A 13,941-nucleotide genomic window follows, 5' to 3' on the forward strand; every position below is an offset into this window, starting at 1 on the left:
ACTTACAGATTCATACATACAAAGGAAATTCCCTTCAATATTGTGTAAATTGTGTTTGAAATGAGTCGAGTACTTAGATGTAAACCACAATTAGGAGAATAAAATAAAAATGGGGGTGGGGCAGAGATGGCGAAATATAAATGGAAGGATGTGTAACACACTTGTGAATAATAAATGGATTTAAATAATTTTTGCGAAACACTATTTCACACTCACACTTCGAGAATATCAGAATGGAACACCAGCCAATTACCTATATAGCTCAAAATGCATTTTTTAAGGTAGCATGTTTGATAGAATGTGTGGCTAGCTATTCATCAAAATCACTTAGGAAACTATATAAAAATGTAAGATTATGGATTTCTGGCTCTCACTCAAGTTACCTTACATTGATTGAGTGCTTACTATATTACAGCCACTTTTTCAAAGCTAAATAATTGAAATCTCCTAATATCTGAAGTAGGTTATACTTTATACATGAGGAATTTACACATCAGCGGAGTTAAATAACTATGACTTACTGGCGTAAATATCTCTCCTTTATTGGAATTTCTTCCTCTTTCTTATCTTTAAATGTTGAAGTGACTTAAGCTTGCTTCTATGACCTCTTTTATTTTTATCTGAAGCACTGTGATTTATGTGACCTCATCAAGCTACAGAGACTCTAATAGCACCTACCAGTTACTGGGCACTCTCACATGTATATCTGGCAAAAATCATGCACATTTCTACAAACAGCTTGATGGTCTCCTTTTGGTAAGTTAAATAGATAATATTCTTTTGTCAAAAATATATTTCCAACCCAACTAATGATCTAGGTGATAGAGAGGATCAAGTAATTGAAGGATCTCTTATGTAAGGCCCTATCAAGTCTTGATAAAGGTGATATATATCCATAAAGTGGGTGTTTCTCCCACAATTTCAAGATCTGTTCTGACCACTGACATGGATTGTCTCTATTGAACATCTCTATTCACAACATCTTTTCAGTGTAGTTTTAAGATTACTTCTCTCAGACGCATTGTATGAACGTATTAAAGGCCAAAGGAATTCAGTAATCTTTTTAACATGTCTCTCTTTCTGGAATGTTTTCCTTCACTTTGAAGCATTCCAAATCGTCTTCAAAAACTCTCTTGCACATGACCAAGCGCTTGAACTACTCCTAACTGAAATATCTGTTCTCTGGATCCCATACGATAGTTTTTTATACCTCCTTTATGGTAATTTATATTGTTCCTCATGTTTCAGTAATAAATCCCAAATGCCAGGTGAGTTTATACAATTCTTTCATATTTAAACAAAATCTACTCAAATCATCCTGTTGGAATAATCATGCCTTTTCCACATAACCACCAAATACTTGACCTTCATACTCAAATTCTGCAGATGTTCTTGTCTCTCTAGTTTCAGTTTCAAAGGCGGAATACAGTCTACTTTGCTGGATTCCCTACACCCACCAAAAAAATTTAAAAAATAAGATAAAATTTACACACACATTACATCCATGCCCACAGAACTTAGTTATGTTTTCAAGAAACAGGAGGAAGAGCGAGTTCGTGTCACAACAAAATAGACTAAAATACAACGTTAAAAAATTCTTGCATCTGCCAATTTACTATTGAAAATTTATTTTTTGATGGTGTTCCCACCACCCCAGACTCAAAACTCCAGTCATAGTCTATGGTTGCCATTTCTCTAATCCAATTTCCTTTCCTTCTTTCTTTACATCCTCCAACCTACAGTGCATAGTCCTTAGGCTATCTTTTTATTTTACTATTTTTTCCAAATAATATCTTTTAGATCTCCATATCTAGATTCAAAGTGAGTTGAGAAGGCATTTACTTAAAGAGAGAGAAAGAGAGAGAGAGACTGTCTCTGAGCTAAGAAAATTCCAATGCCAGCTTAAAAAGCAGGTTTTTTTTTACCCTATTAAGATTATTTGAGTCTCTCTCTTACTTAGGTCCTTTATCAAAGATGACCAATGACTTATTTTTTGTTATTTTAAAGTTTTTTTTTAAGTTTATTATTTATTTTGAAAGAGAGAGAAAGACAGAGACAGGCAGAAAGACAGGGAGAGAGCGAATCCCAAGCAGGCTCTGCACTGTCAGTGCGGAGCCTGATACAGGGCTCAAATCATAAACCACGAGATCATGACCTGAGCCAAAGTCAGACGCTTAACTGACTGAGCCACCCAGGCTCCCCCAATGATTTCTTAATTATAGAAATTTCTCTCTGTAGATCTCTTTAGTGAATTATATACATTATATAATTATATAATATATATATATGAATGTATATGTGTGTGTATATATAATACATATATATAATACAGACATATATAACTGTATTGTAAATCTCTTTAATATCCTCTTCCTAAAAATTCCCTAACTCAAAAGGACATTGACTTTTTAAAATAAAAGTAATCATTAAAACACAGCCAAGTATACCTTATTGCCAACATAGGTTATGTTAGCAATTTATAGATCACATTTGTCTCAGTTCCAGGCAAATGCCCAATTGCATTTGGCATTAACAGTCTGTGCTGAGGGAGTCAAGTAATAATGAAATAAACAAGTAGGAATATTTAAGATGTATTAGCAAAAATATGTCACTATTGGTTAATAAAATAATCTGAGAAATGGAAAGAATATAAAGCTATGGAAATAACAGTGAAGTAGGAATTTAAAATGATTTGGGGATGCTTTTGAGTTTAAATAGGGTGACAGGTGTAAATGAAGCTATATTTTGGTACACAGAGGCTGTAGTTTAATATCGGTCCCAATTTCTATATCCTTATGAAGAAGATAATTCCTATTACTTACTTAAATTTCTGACTTATGGCACAGGATTAGTACCAATGTATAGTGACATGTTTGATAAATAAATAAGAGATAATTGAAAAATCAAAACCAGAGCTCATAGGAAAAGCAAATGTGTTAGAAATAAAGGTAAATCTTTCCTTCGACTCTAAGCTTCCTGGAAGCTAAGACCAAAACAGGAAAACTGTTATGCGCTTCCTAAAGAATACATAATGCACCAGCTGCTTTCAAGAGACAGATTGAACCAATTGCCTAAAACCAATCTCTGCATTTGTTTTCTCATTTACATGGTGGACATAATAAAAATTTTCCCAATTACTTTCAAGGCTCTCGGGAACTGGATAATACCGATTAAAGCAGTTGGGTTTTAGTCTGCTGAGGATAATTCTTCCATCCCACCCAACTTACAGAGTTGTGTCCCTAATGACTAGCTGGGCTTTAGCATTTCTGTATCTGGATCGCAGCTTACCTAATTGGATACTCATTATCCAAGTGTGGTATATTTCGACTGGGAGACATCAAAAACTTGTTATCACTGGAACTGAGTTGTACTCATGGCAGCTGCCTGAAGAGGTCAACAGATTTCTCCAAAATTGTTTATGCACCCCTATTTGTTTAGCTCTTATCTTCCTTCACTTCTGTGAATTACTTTATCTCATTCCTATTAATGCAATCTACTGCTGAACTTTAACTAATACAGAAATATAAATTAGATACAATTAAAGATTTGGTGCAGTGGGAAAAAGCATATAAGCTTTTCTTATTAGGAGTGGTAGACCAAGGTTCTCAATATTGATTTAATTTCCATATACTATTTTAGAGATATCTCTTCTTTCAGTGTAGTTGAACGGGCACTAGGCATTCCAAACAAATAAAGCTTCTAAAGAAAATGTACATACCAGTGTATACAAAGCCAGAGAAGTTCCATGGATGTAATAAGTTTGATAGCCATGAGAGAAAAATCAGCACTAATGAACAGTAATGACGGAAATCTTATCAGCTGGAGCATTTAAAACAGTTAAAAGACTTTCATTTCATTAAGTAACCACAATCTCTCAATATCATTTTGAGGCTTTAACGAAAAGAGATCTCTATTTAACCTCAATTTAAATGAAAAGCTACAAATGATCTGAAAGTATTAATGGTTTTAAAATATAATTTCACTTTGGGAATCTACGCTAAGGAACTGAACTAAACTGAGAAAAAAGATTTATGCTCAGCAATGTTAGTCACAGCATTACTTAATGGCAGAAAACAAAATGGCATCTCCCAAGTGACACAATGTTGTCATAATGTAATATTCAGGTAAACTGTGCTGAATACATACAATGGACCATCATGAAACTCTTAAAACCAGTTTAATGATATGGGGATGACGTTGCTGAAATAACGTTGGACAAAATGGCAGCTTGAAAACATTTACATTTTACATGCTTTGTGTATATTGTAGCATAGACAAATTAAGGGGCTTTCTACCCAAATGTAAATCTCGGTATATACAGGTTAGGCAACAAGAAGTGGAAAAATTCACAGTAAAGTACGACCTACCAATTTGAGACGGGAGAGTATAGAGAGGGGATAAGATCTTTTATGATTTCCTGTGAACACATTTATCCAGCCCAAGCCTTTTGTAATACAACTAATAAAAATATAAGCCACAACATAACTTAAGGACAAATGGGGAATTAGAGGCACATTTGTGGTATGTCTATGTTCAACAGGTGATAGGTATCAAGGTGACTTTAATTTAGCTTTTCTTTCTGTGTGTGACTATGTGCGACACATATAATGTAATTTGTTTCTTCTAGGAAGTATCAGCCTTTGTGTTCTTTTTGGTCTCCAAGGGCCAAAGGAAGGGTGCTTGAGAACACATTCGAAATGCTGAAATGTGCTGAGTGGTATAGTGGAATTTGGGGGTTAATTTATTCTTAATAACACTTGCTGGAGTTGTCTGTTGAGTACCAAAATGTCACTGAAAACTTTTCAGCAAATTACCACAGCAAGTGGCTTCCAAATGTTTTCATTGGCTTTCAAATCTCAGCAATTTCATCCCTGTTTTGCCAAGATATATGTAAGAGCGGCAATTTGTTATTTTCTTTGTTTATTCAGGCTCCGCGAGGTGATCCCAACTGGAATGTTATCAAAGATACCCGCCTGGCAATAATGATAATCCTTTAGCATCTAGATTAGTTTTCTGTTTTATTCCACTAATGAATACTCTGGAGAAATATGGGTAATTTTACAGAACAAATTAACCTTAGAGCACAGCTACTTCTAATGTCCGTTTTAGTGGACACCTACGAAGCAGAATAAATTTAAATACAGTTTAATCGACCCTTCCAGGCCTGGTAGAGATCAAACAGCGAGGACATAAATATAATGGTAATTAAGCTAAATTGATACTGTTTTTTTTTTTACATAAGCCCCCCGAAATATCACATTTGGGATCCTAATTCCAAGCAAATAGAATGTAAGAATCAGGCAGCCACACTGTGCTATGTATCACTTGTATCACAATAGTTCAGAGGTGGCTTTTGCCGGCAAAGAAATCCGATTTTTAATTACTCCACTGTTTCCAGCATATCATGGCCATGACTTGTTCGACACGAGCACCACGACCTGCGCTGCGTTTTGTTTCCCACCTGCCTTCATCTCACTGCAGAATTGACAAAATAGAACTCTTCGTCCCACTAATAGGGCAGCATGGAAACTAATTGGTATTCTCTGTTTTCAAATATTTTCATCCTCAAGCCTCTCTGCCTAAAAAAGCCTGAAAGAGGCTCTTCATTATCTCATTACGCTGTAATTATTGCATACTCAATTGCCAGGGCCTGAGAGTAATCCATTTATGCCGCACATCAATATAAACTTGTGCCTCTGGAACTAGATCTAACCAACTTTTAAAAATTCTAATTTAGATCATAGTGCTGTTTGTCTCCTGGTGATTCAAGACATCATTCTTTTAATAAAAAGAAAATAATTATAATCAATACACTAACTGTTCTAGCTTTTAAAACTCTGTTGGTATTTCTTGGCCCTTTTCTTTTACCAACCTCAGAACGGACCAACAAGCATCTTTTGATAACGCCTGTGCACTCTCGCTCACCACTGCCACATCCAGGCTGGCATTCTGTTCTCGTTCTATAAACTCTTCTGAAATTTATCTCTCTCTCTCTTCCTATTTTCAGTAGAGTGACCATCACATTAGCTACTCCTTATTCTACAATTTTACTCAGTGGAATGAAAATTGATATATTCAATTAAAAAAAAAAAGAGGGCATCTATCTCATAATTCCCAGCAGAATGAATTGCAAATGGTACATTCTAAATATATACTTATAAAATGGGCTTTTTTAATGAGTGAAGTATATGTTCTCATTTCCTTGGGTGAGTAGTTTCACATTCCTTTTAATTTTTTCACCCCCATCACCATATTTTCCAGGCCACATAGATAATCAATGGAGCAGTTATATCACAAATCTCTTAAGTTTTTTTTAATATTTATTTATTTGAGAGAGAGAGAGTCCGACGCAAGGGTCAAATTCATGAACCGTGACATCATGACCTGAGCCAAAACCAAAACCCAGACGCTTAACCTTCTGAGCCACCCAGGTGCCCTCTTTTCTGTCTTTATTGTGTTCTCCAACATTTTATAATCTTCAAGTTTATTGTGCCCATTACACTTCTATCCAATTTTAGGCATAGTCTGAATTTTTTCATCAGACATTCAAGCCAAGTACCTCCCAATGCTGTAGAGGTATCCTAGAAAGGGAAAGTCTGCAAACAAATAAAAATAACAATAATCAGAAACCAAAAACAAATAAAAAATAACACTAAAAGAAGCCTCCCATGAATAAATCAAGCCCACCTCAGGCTTCTTCATAAAATGCCAATTGTTTTCTCTTAGTACAATTTTACCCAAAAACATTATCATTTCTTAATGGTTTCTCCACTTCCAATGTACCCCCCTTAAAAGATATTCCCCATATTATAATATTTTTTTTAAAAAGCCAATTTTATTTTTAATGCTTTTTTTTTTAATTTTTTTGACGTTTATTTATTTCTGAGACAGAGAGACAGAGCATGAGCAGGGGAGGGGCAGAGAGAGAGAGGGAGACACAGAATCTGAAACAGGCTCCAGGCTCTGAGCTGTCTGCACAGAGCCCGATGCGGGGCTCGAACCCACGGACCGCAGGATCATGACCTGAGCTGAAGTCGGAAGCTTAACCGACTGAGCCACCCAGGTGCCCCTATAATATTTTTAAAACATAAATTAGATCATATTACCTCCTTGCTCCAAACATTCTGACAGTTTTCCATCATATTAACATACAATTCAAACTTCTTGTCCTGGTTTTAAAAACCAGGATTCAGCACCTGCCTCCCTCTAAAGCCGTAGATCGCATCGGTTTCCTCTTCACCCTGCGGACATAAGCAGCAGCCTCATTTACCTTCTTTTAACACTCCCAAACTATTCTAGCAACCAGTTTCATTCTTGGAATTGCATTTATTACTGGCAAATATTTTGTTTATTTTACTTACATCTTTATCCCACTAAAGTTAACCGTTCCTGACGTTTACACTGCTGTCTCCTCAATGCCTAGAAAGTTGCCAGGCACTCTGTTAACAGCTGCTTCATTAACAAATGCTGGGATGATTCATCATTTACTGATACTATATCGTAACTGGCAATGAAGAAATGTCTACAAGTGCTTGAGGACAAAAGGTGGGACCAAGTGTATTGGAGCAACTAACTTGCCATTCATTTGTAACTAATTATATACTAATAGCTTATGTTTAAAGAAATTATATTGCAAGCTAGTCACTGGGGTAAGTGCTAAATAATATGTATTTAACGTAATCCTAAAATAATCTGAGTTGATGATTAAAATGCCCATTTTTTCAAAAGGAAACTGAGGCATACAGTAGGAAAAACAGTTTTCCAAAGTTTTGTAGTAAGAGCTCAGAATCTCAGACTTCAATATGACTTCAGAATTCTTATAGGTAACAACCATGCTTAATATCTTTATTTGTCTGAAAACCCTGAGAAAACGTAATGCATATCACCAGCTATCACAATGGCACTAATGTAATAAATAACCAGTCTGTTTTCTGACAAACGTTGAATGACATCTTTATCGTATGTAAAGTTCCTATCTAAATATTGATACATTTCAAAACTTTCTGTTCTGTTTCATTTATCTGCTTCTGTAGGTTTACAGGAGTCTTTTAATCATAGAACTTTTACTGCATTTCCAAAACTGATGATCAGATCTAATCCTAATTATCTTCTTGTTCAAGATTGACTTTGTTTATTTTAATATTTATTTTGTGAAATAAACATTTATGCTATTAAAGCCAAATACCAAGCTAAAATCCTATGGAGATTTTTATTATGATGCTGTTACTTTATTTTTAGTTCTGTATTTTAATTTAAATTATATGATGTTGAGTCTCTCCACTCATGGACTTAGGAAAAATTATTTTATAGAAGTCTAATTTGAGAGTTGTTTGGTAAAATTTTCAAGTCTTCCTATAAAGTTCTGTAGAGTCTTCTTTGGTTTATTCTTAAATTTGTCTTCCCTTATTGTGAAAGAAAACAGTTTTTCTACTGTGTTCTTATATTTTCTATGTTACCAAATACGTAAACTATTTATATTTGTATTCTATATACTCTTGTATAGAGTGACCAAATGACTTAGCCTTTCCCTCAGACTGACCAGACTTACGATAGACTTCTTGACTCTATGCCCTGATCCACCTTTTTGGAAAGCATTTAACTTCAAAGATTGTTAATTCTTTCTCTCTTTCCCTTTGAGATATAACTTTTTTAAGTTCTTTCCTGGGGCACCTGGGTGGCTCAGTTGGTTAAGCATCCTACTTTGGCTCACGTCATGATCTCAAGGTGCATGGGTTTGAGCCCCGCATCGAGCTTTGTGCTGACAGCTCTGAGCCTGGATCCTGTTTCGAATTCTGTGTCTCCCTCCCTCTTTGCCCCTCCCCTGCTCACACTCTGTCTCTGTATCTCTCTCTCTCAAAAATAATTGTTAAAAAAATTAAAAAAAACCACAAAACAGAAAACTTCTTGCCAGTATTACGACCCAGTAATGTTTTTCTCAATGACCTGGGAACCATTCCTTGGAAACAGCATTTTTGAGTAAGATATGGCATCCTTATGACCCCCTATCTTCCAGTTTCCATGGGAAGGTAGGACCTAACTTCCCCCACTGCTCTAAGTTGTAAAACAACTTCCTATCAGGGAGATGTCAGATAGTTTACTCCCCCCCACCCCCCCCCCCGGGGAAGGGGTAAGGCTAATTAGCAAGCATCCTAAGATCCTGTGACCCCAGCTCTTAGACACTCTCTATCCCTTTCTTTTAGGCAGACTTGAACTTAGATTGTGTTCTGGCCTCTCTCTCCTCTTGCAGTAGTCTTGAATAGACTTCCTTGACTGTTTAACTCTGACAGTCAATTTTCTTTTTCTTTTGACAGGAGTCAGTAATGTTTTCTAAACCCCTTCTGTTTTTCCAGATAAATAAATACTTCCAAAGAAAAATACTGATGCCTTTTACTATTTTACTTCTAAGTTACTTCTAAATGCTATCAATAACTTACAAAATAATTTTCAACATTAAGTTCTAATATACATTATTGCATTTTTTTCTTTGACTTTTTTTTTCTGATTTGTGGTTGACTCCAGAGGCATTTTTGTCAGATTTTTGATTTGGAATCCAGTTAGCTTCATGAAGTCAACTTGGAAACTCTTCTTGTAACATAATTATTGAAGATAGTCTCAGTTTTATAGAATTCATCCCTCAAGCATTTTCATCCCCACGATTACACTGAGAATTTTGATAACTGTAAAAATTCACTCTATTGTTTTAGCCTAGTTAACTGTCCTTTCTTATGTCAGTTTTTATAATTGAAACTCTCTAGAATGTATTGACAAAAACTGTCAAATTAGTGCAAATTTTGACAGATTATTCTGTTACATTTTAAAGTTATCTCATAATTGCATAGGCGTACCATATAGAATATTCTTTGCCAATTTTATGGTTGCATTTTTCTCCCCCCCCCCTTTTAATTGTTTTTGTCACGTTTGGATCTATTTTATTGAATTTCTCAAAGAGTTCAGCTGGCATCAATTTATTAATGAATTCAATTATATCTAACTCCTAATTTACTAATATCTGCTTTCATTTTTATTAATGTTCTACTCCTACATTCTTTAGTTTAATTTTGCTGCTTTATTATTAGTTTCTTGAATTGGAATTTAAGTCTCTCTTTGATCCTTACTTAAAATACCACATCAACAACTTTTTTTTTCAGAGAATGTACTTGTCAACTATCTATTGCATATTTAGCTACAAATTAAAATGGAATTAATTTCCCAAATCATAAAAAAAAACACATAGGTTATAATCTCTAAGTACATTTTAATATAAGAGTAAATAAACAGGGTGAGGGAAAGCACTGGACATTTCTAAACCATTTGAAAGTAAAGACACTTTCTTCCTTCTCTCTAAATTCTTCTTAAATAAAGCAAATACGATAGGTATCGGCAAAGGTATATTCATAGCTCTAAAATTTCTTGTTGAACTCAAAAAATAAAATTCAATTAATTACACATTTTGCATTATGCATTTATCTCTAAAAACAAGAAGAAAATACAATGGAGATCTACACAAGCACCGAGTACTTAGCATCCCAAAGGGCCTTAGAAGTCTCTATCTTTGCAACACAGACTGAATAAATATGTCTTCCACACATGTAAACTTCTAATTATACAGAGAGCTACTTATGCGATTAACAAAATAAAATGTAACATAATTTCTATAAGCCTGAGCTTTGGAGTGAGAAAGATTTGAGTAAAATCTCAACTCTATCTTTTGTTAGTATGGCCATGATCAAATCATAGAACTTTTTAAAGTCCTGGTTCCAGCAACTTTTCAAGAAAGGTACCAAGATAACATTTTCTTAGTAAAAAAAAAAGATTACACAAAATAGTATATATTTTGTGCTGGCTACATGGTGAGCATTCATTACATATTGAATAATATTTTGATAGAAATTTTAAAGATTAGCACCTCGTCTGGGGCACCTGGGTGGCTGAAGCAGTTAAGCATCTGACTTTGGATCAGGTTATGATCACAGGGTTCATGAGTTTAAGCCCCGCACTGGGCTCCATGCTGAAAGCTCAGAGCCTGAAGATTACTGGGGATTCTGTGTCTCCCTCTCTCTCTGCCTCTCACCTATTCATGCTCTGTCTCTCTGTCTCTCAAAAATAAACATTAAAAAAAAAAGAATAAAGACTAGCACCTCTTATAATAGGATCAGTAAATCACATATGAGAAATAGAATAAATTAAAGGACATCAGCCTAAGTAAGATTTAGTCTAGAATTGAAGGATTCATTTGATGAGAGATAACATAATATATAATATTATATAAAAATCTTATGATGGGCATAATGATAACAGTTTTTATTATAAATCGTTAACAATTAATGAATTCCTACATATATATACACACACACACACACACACACACACACACACACATATATATATAAAACAAGTGAATCAAGTGATGTTAAGAATTCTTAAGAAAGCAAATCTTCAACCCTTATTCCTAACTTAAGTGTTTAAACGTAATCTTTGGGGCGCCTGGGTGGCACAGTCGGTTAAGCGTCCGACTTCAGCCAGGTCACAATCTCGCGGTCCGTGAGTTCGAGCCCCGCGTCGGCCTCTGGGCTGATGGCTCAGAGCCTGGAGCCTGTTTCCGATCTGTGTCTCCCTCTCTCTCTGCCCCTCCCCTGTTCATGCTCTGTCTCTCTCTGTCCCAAAAATAAATAAAAAACGTTGAAAAAAATTTAAAAAAAAACCATAATCTTTAATATATGGAAATATGTCTATCTTAAACAGCAAACATTTTACTTAGTGGCAAAATGTAGTGGCAATCTCATAAATGTAGGAGTGAGGCAGGAGTTTCATAAACATCGTATTTCATGACATTGTCCCAGAAAAACTAGCAAAGTACATAGTACAGGATAGAAAAAATTAAGGTATGAACTTTGGAGAAAGACTAAATATGTACAAAATATAAATAATCTGGGAACACGTGGGTGGTTCAGTCAGTTGAGCAATTTACTCTCGATTTCATCTCAGGTCATGATCTCACAGTTAATGAGTTTGAGCTCATGCTGCTAGAATGGAGCCTGCTTGGGATTCTCTCTCTCTCTCTCTTTCTCTCTCTCTGTAGAAATAAATCAATAAACTTAAAAGAAAGAAAATACAAATACTTTTGAATTGGTGACTGATAAAGAAATATGTAAGACTAAATAGTCTTCCTATATTTCCTCCTATAACCACTTAGAAGATTGGATGAAGATTTCTAATAATAGTGACAAAATATAAAATGCGTGAAATATTAATATTCCTATTTTTAAAAGATCGTGTGTCTAAAAACCTTATTATGGGCATAGTGTTAATAGTTTTTATTATAAATCGTTCACATTTAATGAATGCCTACAAAATGACACGTGATAACCATTCTTTTTGCAACAATTTCTTCAATTCTCTTTAAAATCATGTGAATGCAGTACTATTCTTTTCCCATTTGATGGATGAAGAGCTGAGATTAAAGATATGAAGCCTCTCACCCAGGAAGACATGGCCAGTGAGTGCCAGAGATGAGACGTGAATTCATTCAGTCTGGTCGCTATCCAGTAGTGACCTCTGGCTAGTTCACAACTCAATGCCCAGTCTCCTCTTTTCTTTATGAGCAGACACAGGATTCTGTTTGGGGTGAGAAGGTATCTACTGGATATATACAACATAGACAGACTCAGCTAATACATATATACTTTTTCTTTCCCTTTCTCTTTCTAACTGCCCGAAATAGAAATGGGATTTTAAAAATGGAGCAGCTTTCCTGCAGCCATCAAACATGAGGATCAAAGGCAGGTACAAGGGCAATATTCAATACCAGAGACAAGGACACAGGTGCAATGGCGATATTCAATACTAGAGACAAGGATATAGTGAGACAAGCATCCTCATAGACTTCATTTGGGAGCAAAATAGTTTCAAACTTTACTGGAAGGCAATTTGGGAATGAAGACACGATATTGAAAATATTTTGCCTACGACTAGTATCTTTCCAAAATTCTCACTAATAATACTATTATTAATTAAATAACCATGCATCCAAGTAATGGGATATCATATTGATATTTTAAACATGTTTTGAAGACTAATAAATTGCTTAGGGAAATATTTATACATTATTTGATGGAAAAATGCAAAACCGCTGAGGCATACTAAAAAATATTTTTAAATATGTGTGTGATGGGTATTGAGGAGGGCCCCTTTTGGGATGAGCACTGGGTGTTGTATGGAAACCAATTTGACAATAAATTTCATATATTGAAAAAAAAAACCTAAATTCTTATTGTGAATCTTTGGTATTTAATTTGAAAGAGTACAAGCATGATGACTGCATCTGTTTGCTCTAAACCATCTCCAATGTCAGCAAACACACATGCAGGCATACCTCAGAGATACTGTTGGTTCAGTTCCAGACCACTGTAATGAATTACCACAATGGAGTCAAATGAATTCTGAGGTTTCCTAGGGTATATAAATGCTAATTTTACACTACACTGTAGTCTATTAAGTGTGTAATAGCTTTATGTCTAAAAACATACATACCTTAATTTAAAAATACTATACTGCTAAAAGATGCCAACCATCATCTGAGCTTCCAGTGAATAATCACAGCTCACAGATTACCCTAACAAGTAATGATCAAAAAGTTTGAAATATTACAATTACCAAAATGCGACAAAGCTATGAAGTTAGCAATAACAGCTGGAAAGCCAGTGCCAAAAGACTTGCTTGACACAGGGTTGCAACAAACCTTCAATTTATAAAAATCCCAGTATCTGCGAAGCACTATTTACTTTAGGTGAAGTGCAACAAAAAGAGGTACTAAATACTCTTAACTACGACATAGGCAAATATATGCCTTTCATCCTTTCTCACCTGCCATTTTCCTTACTCTTCTATTTGGGGGACGGCTTTTAGGTTTTCCGTATGTTCCAAAAGCTCACTAAAAAGACT

Source organism: Herpailurus yagouaroundi, unplaced genomic scaffold (assembly GCF_014898765.1).
Source record: "Herpailurus yagouaroundi ecotype Mexico unplaced genomic scaffold, PumYag 28, whole genome shotgun sequence".
Classification (NCBI taxonomy): domain Eukaryota; kingdom Metazoa; phylum Chordata; class Mammalia; order Carnivora; family Felidae; genus Herpailurus; species Herpailurus yagouaroundi.